Raw genomic sequence first — 20,265 nt, forward strand, 5'->3', positions numbered from 1 at the left:
GTCACCGCGCCGAGACGCAACTGAACAAAGTAAAGCGAAACTGAGCCCCTGGACAATAGGCGGCACAACGTCGGCTTAGGCCGACCGCCCTCGAACGGCGCACTGCAAGGCAACCAGGGAAGGCGGGGCCAAGGCCCTGAGTGCGGGACAGCGCGACGAAAGCGCCAGCTGCCAAGCAGCTGGCACCGTCGTCGCCTTAGCCCCCCTCAGCGCGCGGACACATCTTGTCCTTCAAACAAACAAAAAGGCACGTGCCTCGTAGTACTCTACCCGCAGGCGCACAACCCCGTCTGCCGAGTTGTCACATCCGCCGGGCCGGTGCACAGGCGCGCCTGGCGGGGGCACTGCATTGTCCGATCACGTCAAAGGGGAAATCGCCGAATCACCCTTTGGCCGAATCCCTTGACTCGACCAAAGCCTCGGGGGGCTACTGTCGGGTACCACAATTAGGGACACCCTAATCAGGATACTAAGATCGCTTTAAAAACACAAACACCTATTATGGCAACTGGGCCCACGAAGGCCCACGGCCTGCTTCCCATCCGGGAGAAAGGAAAGGACTCGAAGAAGCCCAGTGTGCGGCCCATTCGCATCCCCCTCGAACCCGCGGAATGATCTCGGCCTCGCTCGAGGGTTCCTCTAGGGCCCGCTGGACAAACTCCGCCTCGCTCGAGGGTAGCGGATCTACCCTCGAGTGGGTGACTCATTTTCCGCCTCGCTCGAGGGCTCCCTTCAGGACCCTCGATCACGCAACACACCTCTGCCTCGCTCGAGGGTAGCGGATCTACCCTCGAGCGGTGACTCATCTCCGCCTCGCTCGAGGCCGTCTCTCGGCACAAGGGACAAACGGCTCCGCCGCCCAACCGCTCGCCGTACGAAGGCATTAAATGCCAGCCATCTCGCTACGAAGTCCAGGACGGACGGTGTCAGGCTGCCACTCCCACAGTGGATGTGACCGGGGTCCCATCCGCTGACTTCAGTCACCGCTCCGCCATCCCGAAGGCTGTAGCGACACTGTGGGACATGCGGTGCGAGACAAGACGGGCCCGGCACTGCTCCCGTTCCTGTTCTGCCGACACCGACCACCCGGACTCGCCTCCCACTGAGGAAGGGGTCCATCGATATCACGTGTCCTTCCAGAAGGGGCGCTCATCACACACCGTCGGAGTCCCGGACCTCCCCCCTCCTCTCAGAGGTCCCGGACCTCCACGTGTCCCCCGGGCCTTCTAGTGTGCACGTCCGCACTCCGACCAGGGGGTCCGGGGCCATCCCGCGCCATTACTACCGCCGGAACACTGCAGGACGACCGGCGCAATCTTCACAGGACGAAGGACGAAATCCAGGACGACAGCGACGTGCGCCGCCTTCCCACAGTATACCTACTACAGTATCCGACCACTGTACCCCGCGATTCAGGGGAAAACGACGACTTGCATGCCCCACTCATGTACGCCGCCCCTCCTTGTGACTATAAAAGGAGGAGGCGAGCTCCCCTTAGCGGGGCTCTGGACTCTGGTCGTCTTGGTCTCTCTGGCTTCTCTCTTCTAAGAGGATGTTCAAGGACTACAGAGCACCCATCTCAACCGACTCCACTCTTAGCTGAGACTTGGGAGCTTCTCTCCCTCTCTCGCCTCGCTTGTACCCCCTACTACAAGCACTCCGGGTGCAAGATAATACAGTGCCCTCATACACCCCCTTTGCTGGACGTACGGCCCCGCGGCTGGAACCAGGATAAACCGTGCGTTACTGTGATTGCCTCTTGCATCATCATCTGGGACGAGGAAACATGCAGCATTTACTAGTTGGGATCCGGGCCCCCGGGTCGGGACACCGACAGAACTAATAGAAAATCATTGCCAGACCGCATGAGGAACAAAGTTTTATCCACACATTCCATTTTAAAACCCTGAGCCAGCAAAAATGTTTTCAGTCTATCATACCAAGCACTAGGTGCCTGTTTCAAACTATAAAGTGCTTTCTGAAGTTTATAACCACGGTTTAGAAACTTGGGATTTTCGAAACCAGGGGTCGTTTCACATAAATCTCTTCTTCGATAAAACCATTTAAGAAGGCAGATGTAACGTCCATTTGAAAAACTTTAAAACCCTTAGAAGCAGCAAATGCAAGAAAAATCCGAATCTCTTCCGAACGAGCAACTAGGGCAAAAGTTTCCTCCAAATCAATCCTTTATTTTTGGCAAAATCCCTGGGCAACAAGACGAGCCTTGTTTTGAACAACTAACCTATCCTCACCCTGCTTGTTTTTGAAAACCCACTTCATTCCGATGGGATTACAAGCAGGTGGAGGCTCGACTAAAACCCAAATTTGGTTTCTTTCAAAATTTTCAAGTTCCTCATGCATGGCATTGACCCAATTAGAATCATAAAGAGCGTGTCCAATATCTTTGGGCTCAAAAGAGGCAACAAACGCTGAATGAGCAAAGCCAGCGATACTTGTTACCTTGGACCGTGTGACTCGCTCGTTGAGATCACCTAGCATCTGTTGAGGTGGATGACAACGCTGAATGTGTCGCAGTGCTTCCTGTGTCGAAGTCGCCTCCTCCTCAACCAAAGCTGGTGTCCCCTCAGGTGCAGCTGGTGAAGCCTGAGTCACCTACTTGATCGGTCCCCGGGAAGTAGATGTAGTCGGGTCGGGGCCGTCATCATCGTCCGAGCTCGTGGCGGAGACGGCTGGGTCCACAGCACGCGTGGTAGCCTCAGCGTCACCCTCCGCAGCTTCTTCCTCCTCATCTTCAAAGATGGAGGTGCCGAGCTCATCATCTCCTGCAACTTTAAAGACAGAAGCATTGCACGGTGCAGTCTCGTCGAAAGTGACTTCACAAGTCTCTCTGACGATGTTAGTCTCAATAATCAGCACACAGTAAGCTCTAGAGTGAGAAGCATAACCGATAAAAATACCGTCAGACGATCGAGACTCAAACTTATCAAGATTTCCTTCCTTCAGCATAAAACACCGGCAACCGAAAACTCTGAGATGGCCAACACGGGGCTGGCGTCCAAATCACAACTCATAGGGAGTCTTGTGCATGACAGCACGCAAGAAAATGCGATTGGACACATAACAAGCGGTGTTAACCGCCTCAGCCCAGTACTTTCGAGGAGTCCTATGCTCATCGAGCATCATCCTCGCCATCTCAACCAGCGTCCAATTCTTCCGCTCTACAACCCCATTCTGCTGTGGAGTGTAAGGGGAAGAGTACTGGTGTTCAAGCCCTTGATCACTGCAAAAGGTGTCAAAATGAGTGTTTTTGAATTATGTGCCATTGTCACTACGGATTGCTCTCATGGCCTGGGGTAACTCATTTTTCAACCTCAAAATCAAGTCTCGAACAAACTCGAAAACCTCATCCTTGGTTCTCATGAAAAAGACCCAAGAATAGCGAGAAAAGTCGTCCATGATCACAAGAATGTACCACTTCCCACTAACCGACATCACCCGAGAAGGACCGACTGTATCCATATGTAGCAACTCTCTAGGGTGAGAGGTCATCACCTGATTAACAGGAGGATGAGAAGCGGCAACCATCTTCCCGTGGAGACATGGGTGGAAAACAAGGTCCTTTTCAAACTTCAATTTTGGCAATCCTCGGATCAGGCCAAGTGAGCTAAGTCTCAACAACAAGTCAAAGCTCAAATGTCCAAGTCTCCTATGCCACTTCCACATATCAGAAGAAGGACCAGCCAACAAACAGCAAGAATGGCCTAAAGGAGTTCCAGAGAAATTGACCAAGAAAACTCGGTCACGAGGAACGATTCAGCAAACCAGGTCTCCTTTGGAAGCGAACTTCAAACCCCTCATCAAGAAGTTGCGAAACAGAGAGCAAATTAAAGCCAAGATTCAAAACCAAAGCAACCTCTCTCAGGGTGAAGCGATCTGAAACACGAACAGTGCCAAGTCCACGTACCTTTCCTCTTCCATTACCCCCCAACACAATGTACTCCTTTGAGCACATCGGGGTGAAGTTGGAGAACCATTTGTCATTCTCGGTCATATGGCGCGAACAACCGGAGTCCATGATCCACCTGTTCTCCAAGCCTCCAACCTGCACATCAGTAGTGAGACAAAGGGTGAGCAAATATCTCAACACTGGGGTTAGCAAAGTGTGAAGCAAACTAGTGTCGAGCCATTTGCTCTACAGAAGGGTTAGCAAAATCAGGCAAAGCGTATCCCCTGTCCCATCTACCGCATGGCTGACGATCACCACCGCGAGGAAAGCGTGGTGTCTCGTAACCTCCTCCAAAGCCTCGGTCCTGTGGTCCATGGCTGTACTAAAAACGACCAGGAGCACGACCGGCAAAGCGACCACCCGCTGGAGCACGGTAACCACCACCGTCTCCCTGTCCTCCACCTACACGGCGCGCCTTAGCATCTTGCCTACCTCCACACCGAGGAGGACCATGCACCCGAGTAGAGTACATGTACGAGTTACGTCTCTCCTGCTCACGCCTCACAGCCCACTTCCTCCTGAAGCAAAACTCCTCCAGGTGACCTTCTCTGTCACAGTACTCGCAGTGGTACCTCAACTCTCTCTTGGGAGGTGGAGGCCTCGCCTGCGGACGGGGAGGAGCAGCCCCCTTCTTCTGGGCAACCTGGGCTGTGGCAGCAGGGAGCGTATCGAGGGGATTCCTCAGCTCATTGGGCTTTGGAACCCAAACCTGCTTCTGTGGATGTGCTTTTTGTGGTTCTTTCAGCACACCATCCACGGGGTCAACAAGCGAAGGCTGCGTGCTCGAACTAGCAGTGTTTAGAGCACTCTTAACTCCAGCAGCCTTGCCGATCTTACCATACACCAAGTCAAAGTCTGACTTTATGTAGGTGTAACCGACCCCAAATCCATCACCACGCTTGAATTGCTTGATCATCATGACCAACTACGGCTCACTACTAGAAACCCAACTAAGAATCGCCCTAAGATAGGTATTCTCATTCTCCAAGTTGGCTTTCTCTGCCGCAAGATTATCCAAATCAGAAATCATGCCAGGGCAAACAGAGCAATCAATAGGTGAGCTAGACTCCACGACCTTAGTCTTTCCCAAAGACTTAACCAAGGCATTCTTCTCATCTAGCTCCGACCTAAGCGTGGGACAAAATTTACAAGCACTAAGCAGAACAGGCCTAGATCTAAGCTCCTCTAACTCACACACAACAGTAGCAAACTTTGACTGCAAAGAAGCTAGATCAGACTTAAAGATTGGACACTCATCACATTCAAGCGCATCACTAACAATGAGAGCATCCTTGACCAGTTCAAGCTCATGCTTGGCCTTAGCGAGCTCATGAGACACGTCAGCAAGCGAAGTCTTAGCAACATCTAAGTTCGCAACGTTCTCATCATGCTTGGCACGGAGAGCAACAAGATCATTCATGTGAGATATGCAGCCAGCGCATTCATCCTCACCAGATTTCTCTCTAGCACAAGTCAGCTCAACCCTAAGCTTTCTACACTCTCTAGCTGCTTCCTTAAGCAGCCTCTTCTGGTTGTCGAGAGCGGAATACAACTCCCTAACCTCCATATCAAGCAGGTCGATGATGGAGTTTACCTCTGAATCACTCTCGGATCTAGGAGAAGAGTCATCGTACGTCGGTGTAGCATGTCCACCTGGAGACGCACAAGCACCATTGGCCTCACCCGCCATGGTGCAGAAACCCTTGCGCCGACCGGCCGCCAAGCACAGGCCGATGAAGCCAGTGGCTTCCTTGTCCCGCTTCTTCTTCTTCTTGTCATCGTCGTCTGAGGTCGGTGAAGAAGAGCGGTCGGTGTCGGAGCTCTTATCGAGGTCGCTGAGCTGCGCCAAGAAAGCCTTCTCCCGCTTCTTGGCCTTGTACTGGAAGCGCTTCTTGAGCGACTCCTTGTCGAAGCGCCCTCACCGGTCACGACTGCGGTGCTTGTGGCGCCGACGCTCCTTGTTGGAGCCTCCCTCGTCATGGTCGTAATGGCGGTACTAGTCAGAGTTGTTGTTCTGGCCACCACCAGAATTCTTGGGACAGTCGGCGATGAAGTGGTTCGGATCGCTGCAGTGGTAGCACCCAGGGTTCTTCCGCCTCTGCCGGTTGTGGTAGACATGCTGGAACTTGCTGATGAGGAGGCACAAGTCATCATTGCCCAGCGTCTCCAACTGCTCGTCTGTAATAGAAGGCAGAGAGGCAAGAGAAAAGCCAAGAGCAGAGTTAGCGTTAGAGCTCGATCCACCTGGACCAGTCACAAGAGCGATGCTCTTGGAAGGAGGGGCACCATTGAGCTTGGCTCGTGTCTGGTTATCCACCTCAGTGGCCTTAAGCTTGCTGAAAAGCTCGTTCACGGTCAGAGTCTCATAGCCTGCAGACTCAATGATCGTGTTCACCTTGAGATCCCACACAGAGCGGTCAAGTGCGTAGAGCAACTTGAGGGCCTTCTCATGCTCTGTGTAGTCATGGGCATCAGCAGATCTGTTCGCACTGACTTTGTTCACAATCGATTGAAACCGACTGAACATGTCGCCAATGCTCTCACCCGGCCCCTGTGTGAAATTCTCATATTCACGCCAGTGAGTCTCGAACAGTCTAGCCTTAACCTGAGGTGTGCCCTCGTGGTAGTTCTCAAGACACGTCCAAACTTTGTGGGCTTCCTGAAAACCCTAGACGCGTGAGAACTCCGCATGAGAAATGCTAGCGAACAAGGCATTGACAGCCTTGGCGTTAGCCTCGTGCTCGGACACCTGAAGAGGAGTGGTCCGAACGGCAAGCACCTCGTAAGCCTGGTTCTTGGTTATATCCCAGACCTCGGCTCCCATGCTTTGCAAGAAAGCTCGCATGCGAACCTTTCAATAAGCATAATCCTCGCCGAAAAACACCGGTATCTTCCCAAAACTCGCCATGGTCGCCAAGTGGTTTTCGAACCCGTTAGGGTAATAAAAACCTTAACCGAGCTCTGATATCAATTGAGGGACCGAAAAGGGGACCAGAGGGGGGGTGAATGGGAGCCGATAAAAATTTTCGCAAACTGAAACTCCAGCTTAGTCCCAAAGAGCTCACCCAACCCTAGAGTCCTAGGCACAGCATGGAGCAGCTATGGAGGAGCTACACCAACACAAAATACACTAAGAACAAATGAAAACCAACGCGGAAGCAAATAACTAGAAGAAGCAGCTGAAAATGCGCACGGTATAACTCACCGATTGATCCGACACACAGATTTGAACAGCGTCGGTCCAATTGATGAGCAGAGCCGATAGCAGAAGAAAAAGCAGCACCAGTTGATCCGACGTAGCGATTATCAAGGCATCGATTCAACCGACGATGCTACACTGGATGAACCGATAAAATCCAAGTCGAGCACCGGCGTAGTTGACCAAAGACACCTCGAAACAGTCTTAACGACCACCGGTTAAACCGATGCCAACAAAACTCGAAACACCGGTGCAGTTCTCCAGAGAGGCAACAAAACTGAACTGAACACCCATCGGTTGAACCGACGTTCACCAAAGCCTATACGCCGGTCAAACGGGCAGAACAACAGCAAAAAGACACTCGCCGGTTGAACCGATGCACTTGGGAGAGAAAGCACCGGTGCAACCAGACGACAAGCAAAAAACCCTAACGAGAGAAACACCTACTCACCGGTTGAACCGACGATCTCGAACCCGAGCGTCGGTTTAACCGGTGTTAGGTAGAAATACAGCCCGAGCCTAGAAACTCTATTTTTCCTCTCGGCTCGATCCAAAACTCGATGATTGGAGAATCAAATCGAGTCCAAACCTCACCAAAATTTGCAGGCACGATCACAAAGGACTTGTGACCATGTCCACGGAAGGAATCGACGAATCACTCCAAGGTTTGGGTGGAATCGAGGAATTCCCAAGCAAGAACGGGGTTTTCTCACGAGCGCAAAAATGTCGATTCGAGTAGACTTGTGATCCCGGGGGTTTTAGCACTAGGCTAGAAGGATTAGAACCACTTCAAAGAGTCACTCAATCTTCAAGAAACACCTCATCATCTCGTGCTCAAGAATCAATGAAGGAAAATTGAAATTCGACCAAAACAAGGCACGAAAACGAAAGGGATTCAAAAGCCCCGAGGGCATAAGGAGGGAAGGGCCTCCTTTCCCACACAATCTCAGTACAAAGTCTCAAGAATTCATACCTCTAATCCTAGAGAAGAAGAGAGGAAGAACAAAGAGAGAGAGGAGGGGAGGAGACGGCGCTAGGAGGGAGGAAGTGGACTGATCTGTTCTGTCTGGCGCGCAGGGAGAGGAGAGATGTGAATATCTTTTCGAATAAAATTATTCTTTTTCTAAATTTCTGAGAATTTTTCCAAATTTTTCTGGTAATTATTCTCATTTTTCTCTAGAGCTAAATCAATTTAATGGAAAGTTCTAGAATTCTTTTCACGAGATTCAAGTATTTTATTTGGACTCCTCGTGTTCGAAATTATCATCAGGATTTTTCTTGGAATTTTTGGGATATATTTTTCGTGGATTAAAAGATTTTTCTATACTTTTTCTAGATTTATTTTAATCCTGAAAATGTATCCTGAGTGATTAAAATCTTTTATCTTTTCTTTCTGGAAAATGTATCCACTAGTTTTTCCCCATCGAGTTCCTTGTTCTCTAATCTCTCGTCTCGATCAAATCACGCACGAAACAGTGTTATCTCGATTTCTACATTTTTTGATGATATTGCATTGTCATCACCATCAACTCCGACGACCAGAATCATCGCTCTAAAATTCTAGGTCCAACCTCGATCTCCCGTAGCCACCCATCGTTGTTTCCCTCTCTCTGTACACTTCTCTTTGCGACTCAAGTTCTACCAGTCGGCCCAGGTCAATCCCGCCCCAACCGAGCGCCCTTCGTTTCACTCTCTCATTTTCCCTTCTGTTCGTGATGTCGACGAGCCAGAGCCAACTGCCATTGGAATTTTGACCATCTCAATGTCCACCGATATCAAATCCGAGGACGCCATGAGCTTGCTCTCGGCAAGCTGCACCTTCTCCGCCTCTTGTCAATGTCGTCCGGGCTCGCACCACACCGCACCGCACAACTTGACGTCGTCAGGGAGCACCGGTCCAAGCCTACGGCACTACGGCGTCCGCCTCGACACACACTTCCCCTGGCAGCGACTCCACGCCCCCTTGCCTCACCTCGTCCTCGTCACGCACATCGCAGCCGTGCCGTGACCTTTCTTGGCCACGCCTAACAGTAGCATGCGCGGCACCTACAAATCGTGAGCTCTTGCCCCTTATCAAAACAGAAGGGAACATCTATCTCGACATGCTAGCAAACTATCCTCTAGCTAGACGTGCTAGCAAACTATCTAACCATCACATACAAGGTTCATCCTTGATCAATTCTGCAGCCATCCGATCCAAGCCGCAGCAGCTGTCCGAGCCCAACCCAACCCAAGCCGAACTCTGCTAATAGCCATCCTCCATCTCCTTTCTGCCGTGTACAACCTGGACTCGAACTAGGCCCAAGATCGAACGGCACGGCAGGTTCTGCGTGTGTGCATCACGCAAGGCGGAGTCCCTAGCCTTAAAAGATACAGAGGACTAACACTATCCGCACTCGTGGTACTCCAAATTTATTTTCTAAACAGAATATTTTTATTTAGTCATCAAAATTTTCTTCTATATACTCAGTTTCGCTGCACCCATTCATTCTCTATATCTTCATTCTATACCAACCACCCTCAAAATAGGGCCCACATGTCAGAATTCTTTTTTCTTTTTTACCCCGCCCTCCCTCCCCTTTCTCTCTCCCTGCTCCCTCCCCGCGCCTCGGCCGGACATGGGCGCTCCTCCTCCCTCCACCCCCGGCCGATTACTCCCATCTCCGGCCACAAAAATCAAATCACCGCTGCCCACATCTAGCACACCTGCCCAGCTACCCCCTCCACCACTTGTGGCTCGGCTGCATGCCCCAACGGTTGCTCGGGCTCGCTGCGGTCTGCTCGGGACAATGGAGCTGCGGCGAGGCGGGCGCTCGTAGCTGCGACGGGCGCTCGGAGCTGTGGCGGTGGGGGCGCGGAGAGGCCCCGGCGCGTGTGGAGCGGCCACAACGGTTGGGCGGGGCGGCCATGGCCACAGGCGAGCTCCGGCCTCCCCTGCCCGCGAGCTCCGGAGCACGTCTGCACTTCTGCATGCTCGACCAACAAGCTAGTGGGCCTGCGGAGATGTTCCACGCTTCCAATATTGTTTAATTGGAGCGGTCTGGTTGGCAGGAAGGAATGGTGCCTACTTGTTGCTTCGTGCTCGCCCATCCGTGGCGGTGGTTGGAACTATTTGCATGCGGCGGCAGCAGGGGCAGGCGGCGGGCTCCCCTGCTCCGGCAAGCACGCAAGGGCGCGACGCGCGGCCGGAAGGAGGAGGCATGGGAGCGACGCGCGAGTAGGCAAGGGCTCCCCTGCTCCGGCGACGCGCCGCCGGACGGAGGCCGCGACGCCGTCGCGCCCACGCGCATCTCCGGCCATGCCGCGGCGTCCATGGCGAGGCGGCTCTCCTCCATCGCCGCCGGCAGGCTGGATGGTGGAGGCGCGGCGGCCCTCCCTCGGCAGCCATGGCGGGCCTCACCTCTCTGCTCCCTTCCTCGGCAGCGGGGGTGACGACGCCGCGGTGGGACCACGGCGGGCGCGGGGGACCACTGCGGGCGCGGGCGGACCTCGCGGGCGCCGGATCCGCGCAAGCTCCACGCCCCTCGCCGGCCTCTCCATCCCCACCCTCCCCGGCGCGCCATGTCGGGGCGGCGGACGGCTGCGCGGCGGCCTCGAGCTCGCCCAGCGCGTCCTCGTCCCTCTTCCTCCCTCGTACTCCGGCTTGGCGGCGACGACGAGCTGGTGGTGGTTGGGGCTGCGCGCGTCGGGAGGCCGGGCCCGTGTCACGTCGGCGATAGCACGCCGTCCGTACTAACTCTAGAAGTCGCGGACGGGAGGAGGCTCTCTAACTTAGAGCATCATTTACAGACGCTCGCTGCAGACAATTTTTGCGTCAAAACGAACTGTAAACGGCTTACCGCGTGGGATAGCGCTCCCACTGCGGACAGCCTAAGCCTCCCCGCCGTCATCTCCTCCGGCTCTCCTCGTCTCGCATCCTACCTTCGCCCCCTGCGGCGCAGTCCAACCGAGCGCACGCCGTCACCAGGAGCCCCACGAGCACCCGACGCCCTCACGGCCGCGCCGCACCTGCATCTGCTCAGCGCCAACATTAAGAGCCGAGCGGAGGCCGCCGTCGTTCGCTGCTCCCGCGCCTGCTGCTGTCGCGCTGCCGCTGTCCCGCACACGAGGCACCAGTGCCCTGCCCAACGTCCCCATGCGGTCGTGCCACCTTGCAGCAGCCAACGAAACAGAGCGCCGCCGCCGCAAGGGATCCACGGGTGCACGTTGAAGCCGGCTGCCGTCGCCGATTCGCCGCCGGACCAATCCAGCACCACCATGATGACTCCCTTGTCGAGACAAACCCGTTTTGCCGGTTTTCGTCGGCCCTTCAATTCATCGCCGGCCGCCGCCGCCTACGGTGCTGCCGCTGCTAAACCGCTTCATCATGACCACCGCTCCGACTCGTGTCTTTCTCGGTAGCATCTCGGTGAGAACCCCCATATCTTGTGTCTACATGTTTACTGTTGCCACATAATACGTGGTCGCCATGCTTTTATAAGCCAGGCCGGCCATCACGCACACTAGGTCCAGGAGTATAGCGCCATGCACGCTTATGTCCATGCAGGCAAGCAAAACTACTCGCATGATGAACATGCCTAACCTGGACAGCCGGCCAGAATTATTCACATCGACTTCATTACTTCCACCAATATTTGATACGTTGGACCATATTCATTTATTTAATCAATTGGCTTTCTTTTCATTCAACTTCAGCACTAGTCCATCAGTCCTGATTCATACCACTGCATATTGATATCATATATTAATAATTAGCTTCGTATTGCTTCCATGGTATAGTATTTAATTATCAAATTATTACTATGCCATTGTACCGCAGTATGAAATTAAATTATTAAAGTGATATACTACTTTCTGATGTGGATTTATCCTTGTATCATCATCTCACGTGAAATATCTAAAACATTCTCCTTGTCCGATGAGATTTACCTAAGCCTATCTTCCTCAGTTTAAGTCTGAATTTAGTGGATTTATCCTTGTATCATCATCTCACGTGCAATATCTAAAACATTCTCCTTGTCCGATGAGATTTACCTCAGCCTATCTTCCTCATTTTAAGTCTGAATTTAATGTTTCATACGCTCTTCTGATCGTAGCTTCGAGCCCTATCCTTTAGTACGCTCTTTTTAAAGCCTTTCTTTTGTTTTGGTGCATTGTTCTTAGATGTACTTTTTGTTTGCTTTGTATGATTGCCCAATGATTGCTTCGAGTAGAAGGATCGCTATTCGGAGATTGAAGATCAAGTTTGACAAGTGAGCAAAAATCTAAAGAGCAGTAATAGTAGCTTTTCATTGGAGAAAGACAAGTGACCCTAACCATCTTTCTATTTATGCTTATTTACAAGAGTATTATGCATTAATTGGAACATGGAGAACCACCCAAGAAAACAGTACAACCACAATACTACATGGCTCTGGTCTTGACTAATTAATTAGAGACTCTAGCTTGCGACAGTCTTACCGAAAGGGCAAGAGGGGATGCATCGATGGGGTATAGCTCGGTCCTCTTGGGATAATTGATATTATTTAATGGCCCTTTGGCAAGTTACTGCCTCATTAGGAAGTGTTATGACCACTTTGACTTGAAACCTTAGCGGGTTGTCACATGTTAGAGAATCATTGTAAAGGCCTCGTAGCGTCCCTATGCAATCACACCTCGAAAGTGTGGTATTGTGCCTGATCAGCACATATGTGTGGTTGGGTTCAAAGTTCTTCGGAACTTTTACGCGAATTGTAGTGAAAGTGTACAACCTCTGCAGAGTGTAAAACTGATATATCAGCCATGCTCATGGTTATGAGCGGTTTGGACCCTCACATGATTAATTTAATTTAAAGATGGATTTAAATCATTTTCTGGTTATTTTCTTGTGGCCTTGCTGAGTATCAACCATAAGTGTACTCACCCTTGCTTACTGCTGCTCAGAGGAGAAAGTTGCTGTGAAGTCTTTTGAGGATGTTGCTGAGTTCTATGCATACGCAACCCCCAGTCGATTGCCTGTGAAGTGTGGAGCCTTCGTTTTCAGGAGAAGTTGTACATCTCTGATAGTCGTTTAGTGTTGTAAGTTTCTTTTACGTGACATTGTTGCTCATTATTCCATTATGACGTCACTATATGTATGAAACTTGATCCTGACATACATATAGTTATGCATTTGGTTTTATTTTTAAAACCGGGTGTGACAGTTTCCTGATCAGGTTTTACATATCATTGATGCCCATCTCCAGGAAGAATGCAATGGATTTATTAAAGGAACAGTGGCAACAGAAAATGAGGCCTATCAGTGCGTGCTGTCTCTCGTGCAAGTTGCTCTTGCTTGTACGGATTCCCAAGGGAAAGAATGAACACGGGAGAAGTAGCCATCAACTTGCATGCAATCAGAAAAGCATATGTTGCAGCGATTAAATGAGAGCAAGCCATGCTTGGCAAGATCTCATCTAGCTAGCTTATGTTGTCTTTGATTCCAATTTGTATGAAGATGGAAAATTAGGCACGAGTAGCATGCTGGAATTGACGAAGTACCCTGCTAGAAAACTATACGGTGGATATACAAGTCGTATGTATGGGCAGTTCATACTAAGATTTGGTTTTTGAACATTTGAAAAAAGGTTTTGGTAAAGCATCAGTGATTTTGATGAAGTGCTTGTGTGATTCTAATACCAGGTGATTCATGACACCTCAACATGGCGATCAACACACAGTCTGCATACTAAAATACATGGAACTGCACTTCTAATCTAATTGCGAATCTAGAACCTGGCTAAAACAGCACTTCTAATCTAGCTGCAAATCTGCAGCCTGCTCAGACCCCTCATCGAAATCCCAAACTGAAATTACCATCAACCAATCACTTCAAAAGTCACTATGTCAAAGCACCTTATTAGAGACACGTCTAAACAGTTATTAGAGACGCGGAAATCCACGCGCGTCTGTGATATATCAACATTAGAGACGCAAAATTTGCATCTCTAATGACCCACATTAGAGACATGTCTGGTAAAACGCGTCTCTAATGTGTGTCATCAGAGACATGTCTTGTTAAAACGCGTCTCTAATGTGAGACATCAGAGACGTGTTGCCAAGACACGGCTGTGGTGACTGTTTCAATAAACAAAAAAAAAATCTACGATGATCCTATATACATCTACCATGCACATCAAAACATGGTTCGCCATTTCAATAATCAATTTGTTCACAAACTTAGATACAACTTGGATTACAAAATGTGTTATCAGTCGTGGCCTGTGGCCTGTGGCCTGTGGGCTTATTTACAAGGTACAACCAAGTAAAGACATAAGATACACGTCTTAATGAGTTCAAAGACAAATAAACACTTGATAATCCAAGAAGACATCGTAGTGCCTCCATCTCAGCAAGCATCACAAACTTTACCCTCTGGTATCTATTCCTTTTTGCTGAGATTGCCGATATGGCTGCAGTAAAAAGTGAGTTTCAGATAGTGCATTCGGCGAGTGTTTAGTGCAGATTCATTTAAAATACACACATGGAATAGATAAAGATTTGGAGATTAGCAACAGAAAATTTTTGGAAGGCCTGAATCTTTGAACTGCCTTATTACAGCACAAGATGGAACTTAAGCAAGTTTAAGTCACATATGATGTTCATCGGCGGATATGTAGATGGAGAGAAGTTAATTGAAAATGTATACTTACAAGTCAAATCTTGAGGGAACTCAAACAAAGTCATAGTCATATGGCCCCTTCTGATGCATAGAATGTAGACCACTATCAGTATGACAAGAACAAACCCGAATGATGCTCCAAGTGCAATTTTGCCAGTTTTGTTCAACCCTCCTTTCTCCCGGAATAATGCACAAGCAGGCAAGGTAGGCACACCATAGAGGCCTTTGTTACCAGACAGACTGCAAGAATAATGCATGTTTGTAAGACACAAATGAAATGAAAGCAAGAATAGATGGATAAATTCAGATCAAAGTAGCACGCAATGTAGTTCATCACTAGACCCACGTAACTAGTCAAAGCCACTGCATATTCCTCTCAGCAGTAGCTTATTTTCATTAGCCAATCAGTTTTTTCCCCTTGTTATCGTATTAGAGAGATCAGAGACCTCTATCTTATCAGAGCACATAATTTTGAAAAATTGGTTTAGTTACCTCTGAAATTCGTAACTCCATGGACCATGGAACTAATAAATTGAGACTATCAGACTAATCAAATTTCACAGCATGAGCATAGTATGTAAATAACTGGATCAGAAGTACTAACTACTAAATTTATATTCAAAATGATAGCTGCAGAAAATGATAGCTACAGTGATAGCACACCATAATTTCATCTTTGCAGTATTACTATTTTGCATCTCATATGCAAAAGAAGAAATCATGCACTTACAGTGACACAAGTGAAGGTTGGCCTAAACCAGGTGGTAAGCTTCCTGTCAGTCAATTATAGCTCAAGTTCCTGAGCAAGCGTAAGATACTACATTAGCTACCGAGGCTGGGTAACATATTGTTCACTATAGACATAAGTTGAAAAGCCATTGACATAAGCTAGGAGAAAGAATTCCCGGTAAAGGTACAAGCATGTATAATTGATCTAGAACATACTATGATTATCAGACTAAGCAAAATATCACGAAGAATTGGAGTAAATAATGGTGAGTAGCATAGTTACACTATCACGAAGAAATGTGTTACAAAAATTGGCAGCACTAGCATAGTTTCATTTAAGAGCCAAGAGTTTACTCCAATTCAATTGAAATAACTAACTCAAAAGAGCACGAATTGACATTATGATTATCAGACTAAGCAAAATATCACGAAGAGGGTTATCTTAAAATAGCATTATAGTACAAATCACCATGCATCAGTAGTAACTTGAGCTACAATTATATAATTATAATTATTATTTAAATGTTACTTCTGTTACTTCTTGCACATCTCCTAACCTTGACCATTGAACGTAGACAAAGGAAATCTGCCACACAAATAATGATTTAGTCATTTGTAAATTCATCACAATGCATCAGTACTAGTCTTTTTAGGAAAATTAATTAGATTGTCAACACCGCTGCACTACTACAAAAACGACTTGTAGCAACACCTCAAAATTTTTTTAGGGGCGGATCAAAATGTCACACATTGCTACAAATACAGCCTGGGTACTGTAGCAACCAACTCGCCTCTAAAAATACATTTGTAGGGGCCGATCACCCCCTCACCCGTCCCTAAAAATAAACCATTTTTAGGGGCGGATGAGGGGGTGACCCGCCCCGCCCCTAAAAATGATTTTCAAATTTATTCTAAAAATTCATTTAATTCAAAAAAATAGCAAAACATGTCAGAAAAAAGTGAAAATTTTAGCATAGGCCTACTGTGATCTATAGAACTAGAAAAAAATATTAAAACTGTATTTCAATGTATACAGTGATAATGAGTGTGGAAACCACAAAGTCTTAGGTTGTATGAGAGAGTAGAGTGAGTGAGTCATACATTATAGTTTCACACTCTTCACCATTATAAATGCTGAAATATAGCTTTTATATTTTTTTTAATTTTCTACATATCACAATAGACTTATAGTAAAAATGTCACCTTTTTTTAATATGTTTTGCTATATGTTTTCATTTCAACAAAATTTTAGATTAAAAAAAATCATTTGTAGGGACGGATGGGGGCGTCATCCGTCCCTAAAAATCATTTCTAGGGGCGGGTATGGGCATCACCCGCCCCTAAAAATAGGATTTGTAGGGGCGGGTGACCCGGTCACCCGCCTCTAGAAATGGAGCTGGGATCTGCGTGACTGCAATCCTGCAAGATTATTGGTTGGATGAGTGATCGAGGATCAATGGGCCCACCACATCCCTCCGGCCCTCTCTCACCTCCGTATCTTTTCACTCGCCCCATCTCTCCCCACCACTCTCTCCTCGTCATCCCCTCTGCTTCCCTCCTCGGTAGGGATGGCAATGGGTAAAATCCGCGCGGATACCTGTTTCATATACCCATACCCGCGACCCAACATCCATGCCCGTATCCGCGCCCGCCATCCGCAACGGGCGCAAAATCATGCCCGAACCCGCTATCCGCGGGTATCCCGTGCCCACGGGCACACCCGTGTACCCGCAGATGGGTGCCGGGCGGCTAGGGGAATCCGGCGCGAGCACGGTGCCTGGGAGAAGGAAGGGGGACGACGGTGGCGTGCGGTCTGGATGAGGGGATGGCGGCATGCGCGCTTGGAGGCCGGAGGGGGCTCCATCACCGGCAGGGAGGAGGGTGGCGGCGCCCGCATGGAGGAGGACTGGAGGAGGAGGCGGTGCCCGCATCCCGCAGGGAGGAGGCGGCGGCGGCACCACCCAAACCCAGCAAGGAGGAGGGCGGCGGCGCCCGCACCCAGCAGGGAGGAGGAGACGGCGACACTAGCTGGGTCGTAGAGGAGCCGAGGGGGCGGCGCGCCGCTCACACAGGCGCCTGGAAGGGGGCAGCGGCGGGGCCTCCTGGGCGCCGCCAGGGGCAGTAGGAGGTGGCGGCCAGGAGTGGATCTGAGGAGAGGTTGGTGGGATGGGGAAACCCTAATTCGAGTTTATATATCCTGGAATTTTTGACCCCACATGTCAGCTTCTAAAGCGGGTTGGCGGATTTACGGGTGAGGATATCATTTTTTCATGCCCGCGAGAAGATACCCATCGGGTTTAAAGTCAGACCCGTGCCCGTACCCGCGGGCGCAAACTTAAACTCGTACCCGTGCCCGTCAGGTTTACTATCCGCGGGTACGCGGATAATTCGTACCCGTTGCCATCTTTACTCCTCGGCTTCACCTTCTCCGACGCCGAGCTCACGTCCATCGTGCTGGGCCCGCGCCGGAACAGGTCCGAGCACCTACGGCTTGGGGCGGCAGAGCAAGAACTTGCATGTCCCTGGTACGGAGCTAGAAAAAATCTCCACAGCTTCTCTAATCGTGAGAATCTCCATTAATTCCTCTCGTCTCGTTTCATTTGGTTTCAGGCTATGGCGTCGTTGGATCTATGCGTCCATCCTGCCGCTCTCCCCGTGCACCCTCTCTGCCTGCCTCCCTTGCGCTGCTCCCCGACGACGGCCCCACACCGCGGTCAAAGTGGAGGGCGTTCGCCGCTGGCATCTGCGTCATGTACCTGCTCAGGACGCTGGTGGCAGGCCGGTGCGTGCGTGGAGGTCTAGGGCACACTGCTGCGCGTCGTGAGGAGGAGGCAACGGTGGCCGCGGCGGCCTGTTCCCCACGGGCCTCCTATGGCCGGCGGGAGCGGGGTGCAGCCTGCGTGGTAGCCGGCGGGAGCGAGCGGCCTGCGAGGGCGGCGTGCGGCCTGCGCGGCGACCTGCAGGAGCGACCGGCGCGGCAGCCGGCGGGAGCAGCCTATGCGATGGCTTGGGTCATTTTTTTTTATTTTTTTAATTGATTTGTAGGGGCGGGTTGTCCTGTGGTCCGCCCCTGAAGATACATCTGTAGGAGCGGGTCGTCCCGTTGTCCGTCCCTACAGATCGGTTTTCAAGGGCGGGTGCATTTTTAGGGGCGGGTAACATATCCGCCTCTGCAAACAGCTATTTTTAGCTGCAAAAAGCAAGGGCGGGTGACGCATCCGCCCCTAAAAATACCTTTTTACCCGCCCCTACAAACCATTTATGTAGTAGTGATGTACTGCACTGTATTACATAGAAGATTTGCAGGTACTACTAAAGCAGGTGGATGGTAGTACTAAAGCAGGTGGATCCACCGAATATTGACTGCTAGTGAATAAAGCCATCTGCAACCGCTAGCTTTCTCATGGATTGCAGCTACGGATTATGATTTGCAGGTACTACCTAAAGGCCTAAAGCAGATGCACTGCTCTTCCTCGTCTGCTCCTTCTACCGCGCAGCAGCAGCTACTGAATATTGAGCAGTTGAATGACCTTTCGTGTTCTCATGTTCTTCAAATGATGGGAGCAGACAAGAAGCAAACGTACGCGGATGGGAACCACGGGGTGCTTGCAGAGGCTGCTGCTCTGGGACGCGCACCCCAACTAATACATCTAAACCTAGCACAAGGGATTGGGCGCTCGGATCTGAGAGGGAGAGAGATGAATCACCTGGGATCGGGACGCTGCTCCTCTGCCGCTCGGGCCGCACAGTTACGCCGTTGCGGCTCTGCATCCCCGTGCGCCTGCCACAAAGCCGCCGCGGAGCCCAACGCGGCGCACGGACCAGGGGCGCCTAGCAGCTTGCGCTCGGCTAAGCCGTCGACGCCACGGAGGGCCTCGCTCGCCTCCTGCGGAGGATATGGGGAGGAGGCATCACCGCATCAGTAGGGAGGAGCGAGGCGTCCCCCTCGCCGACGCATCAAGCAGGCCAGACGAGAAATTAGGCACGAACTGGGGGATCAAGGGTTTGAGATGGAATGGGAGAAGCGAGCGACAAATGAATTGGGGTGGTCAAGCGCACCAATTGTTGGCCGCCGGCTACTCACGCGATTCGATTCCTCGCCGCCGGCTGCGCATCTTTTGATTCGAAACCCTAGGCCTTTGGATCAGGGCTTCACGAGAGTAAGTACTGAGCTCAGATGAAGAAATGGCCTAGGATCCGGAGAGGAGAGAGGCGGGTGAGGTTCGGGCGGTAGGCATGAGAGAGGCGGGTGAGGTTTGGGCGGAGGGGATCGAGGATCTCATCGCCGCAGTTGAGATGAGAGAGAGGCACGGGCGCACGGACGCGAGGACGTTACTTTCAACCGAGGTTAATTGTTTTTTCGGGTCCGAGAAGCTGAAGCATAGACGCGGATGTGTACCCACGTCTCTGATGTATACTGATACTAGTGCATGAGCGCGCGTTCATTAAGTAAGTGTATTAGTTTTTAGTATAAATAATGTTAGATTTTCATGCATCAAATATTTTAACATGAATTTGGGTTCATTAATTGTATATGATAATCCATTAAATTCAATTTATGAGTATATTACCTTGCCACTTAAATAAAAACTTGTACGTTAAGTTCGAGAATGAAGTATCCAGGAATTATAGGTTGCAGGCAGGCAATAATATCAGTAGACATAGTACAACTTAAGGTTAAATATAATACAGTCCAGGTATTGCTGCAATGAAAGAGAGCTACGGAAGCAA

At 50.3% G+C, this 20,265-nt stretch overlaps 1 protein-coding gene and 1 long non-coding RNA gene across 2 annotated transcripts in view; both read right to left on the reverse strand.

Annotated features, from left to right (window-relative positions):
- The window catches only part of LOC120655359, an 84,773-nt gene that overhangs the window by 44,873 nt on the left and 19,635 nt on the right, over positions 1-20,265 (reverse strand). The gene's annotated exons all lie outside the window — the stretch shown is intronic.
- LOC120708713 lies at positions 14,314-19,815 on the reverse strand. The gene is made up of 4 exons (XR_005689441.1): positions 19,242-19,815; positions 15,536-15,604; positions 14,837-15,045; positions 14,314-14,596 (listed from the first exon to the last, which is right to left on the reverse strand). It is a non-coding gene; the product is annotated as an uncharacterized LOC120708713 (long non-coding RNA).

Source organism: Panicum virgatum, chromosome 1K, assembly GCF_016808335.1.
Source record: "Panicum virgatum strain AP13 chromosome 1K, P.virgatum_v5, whole genome shotgun sequence".
Lineage (NCBI taxonomy): Eukaryota > Viridiplantae > Streptophyta > Magnoliopsida > Poales > Poaceae > Panicum > Panicum virgatum.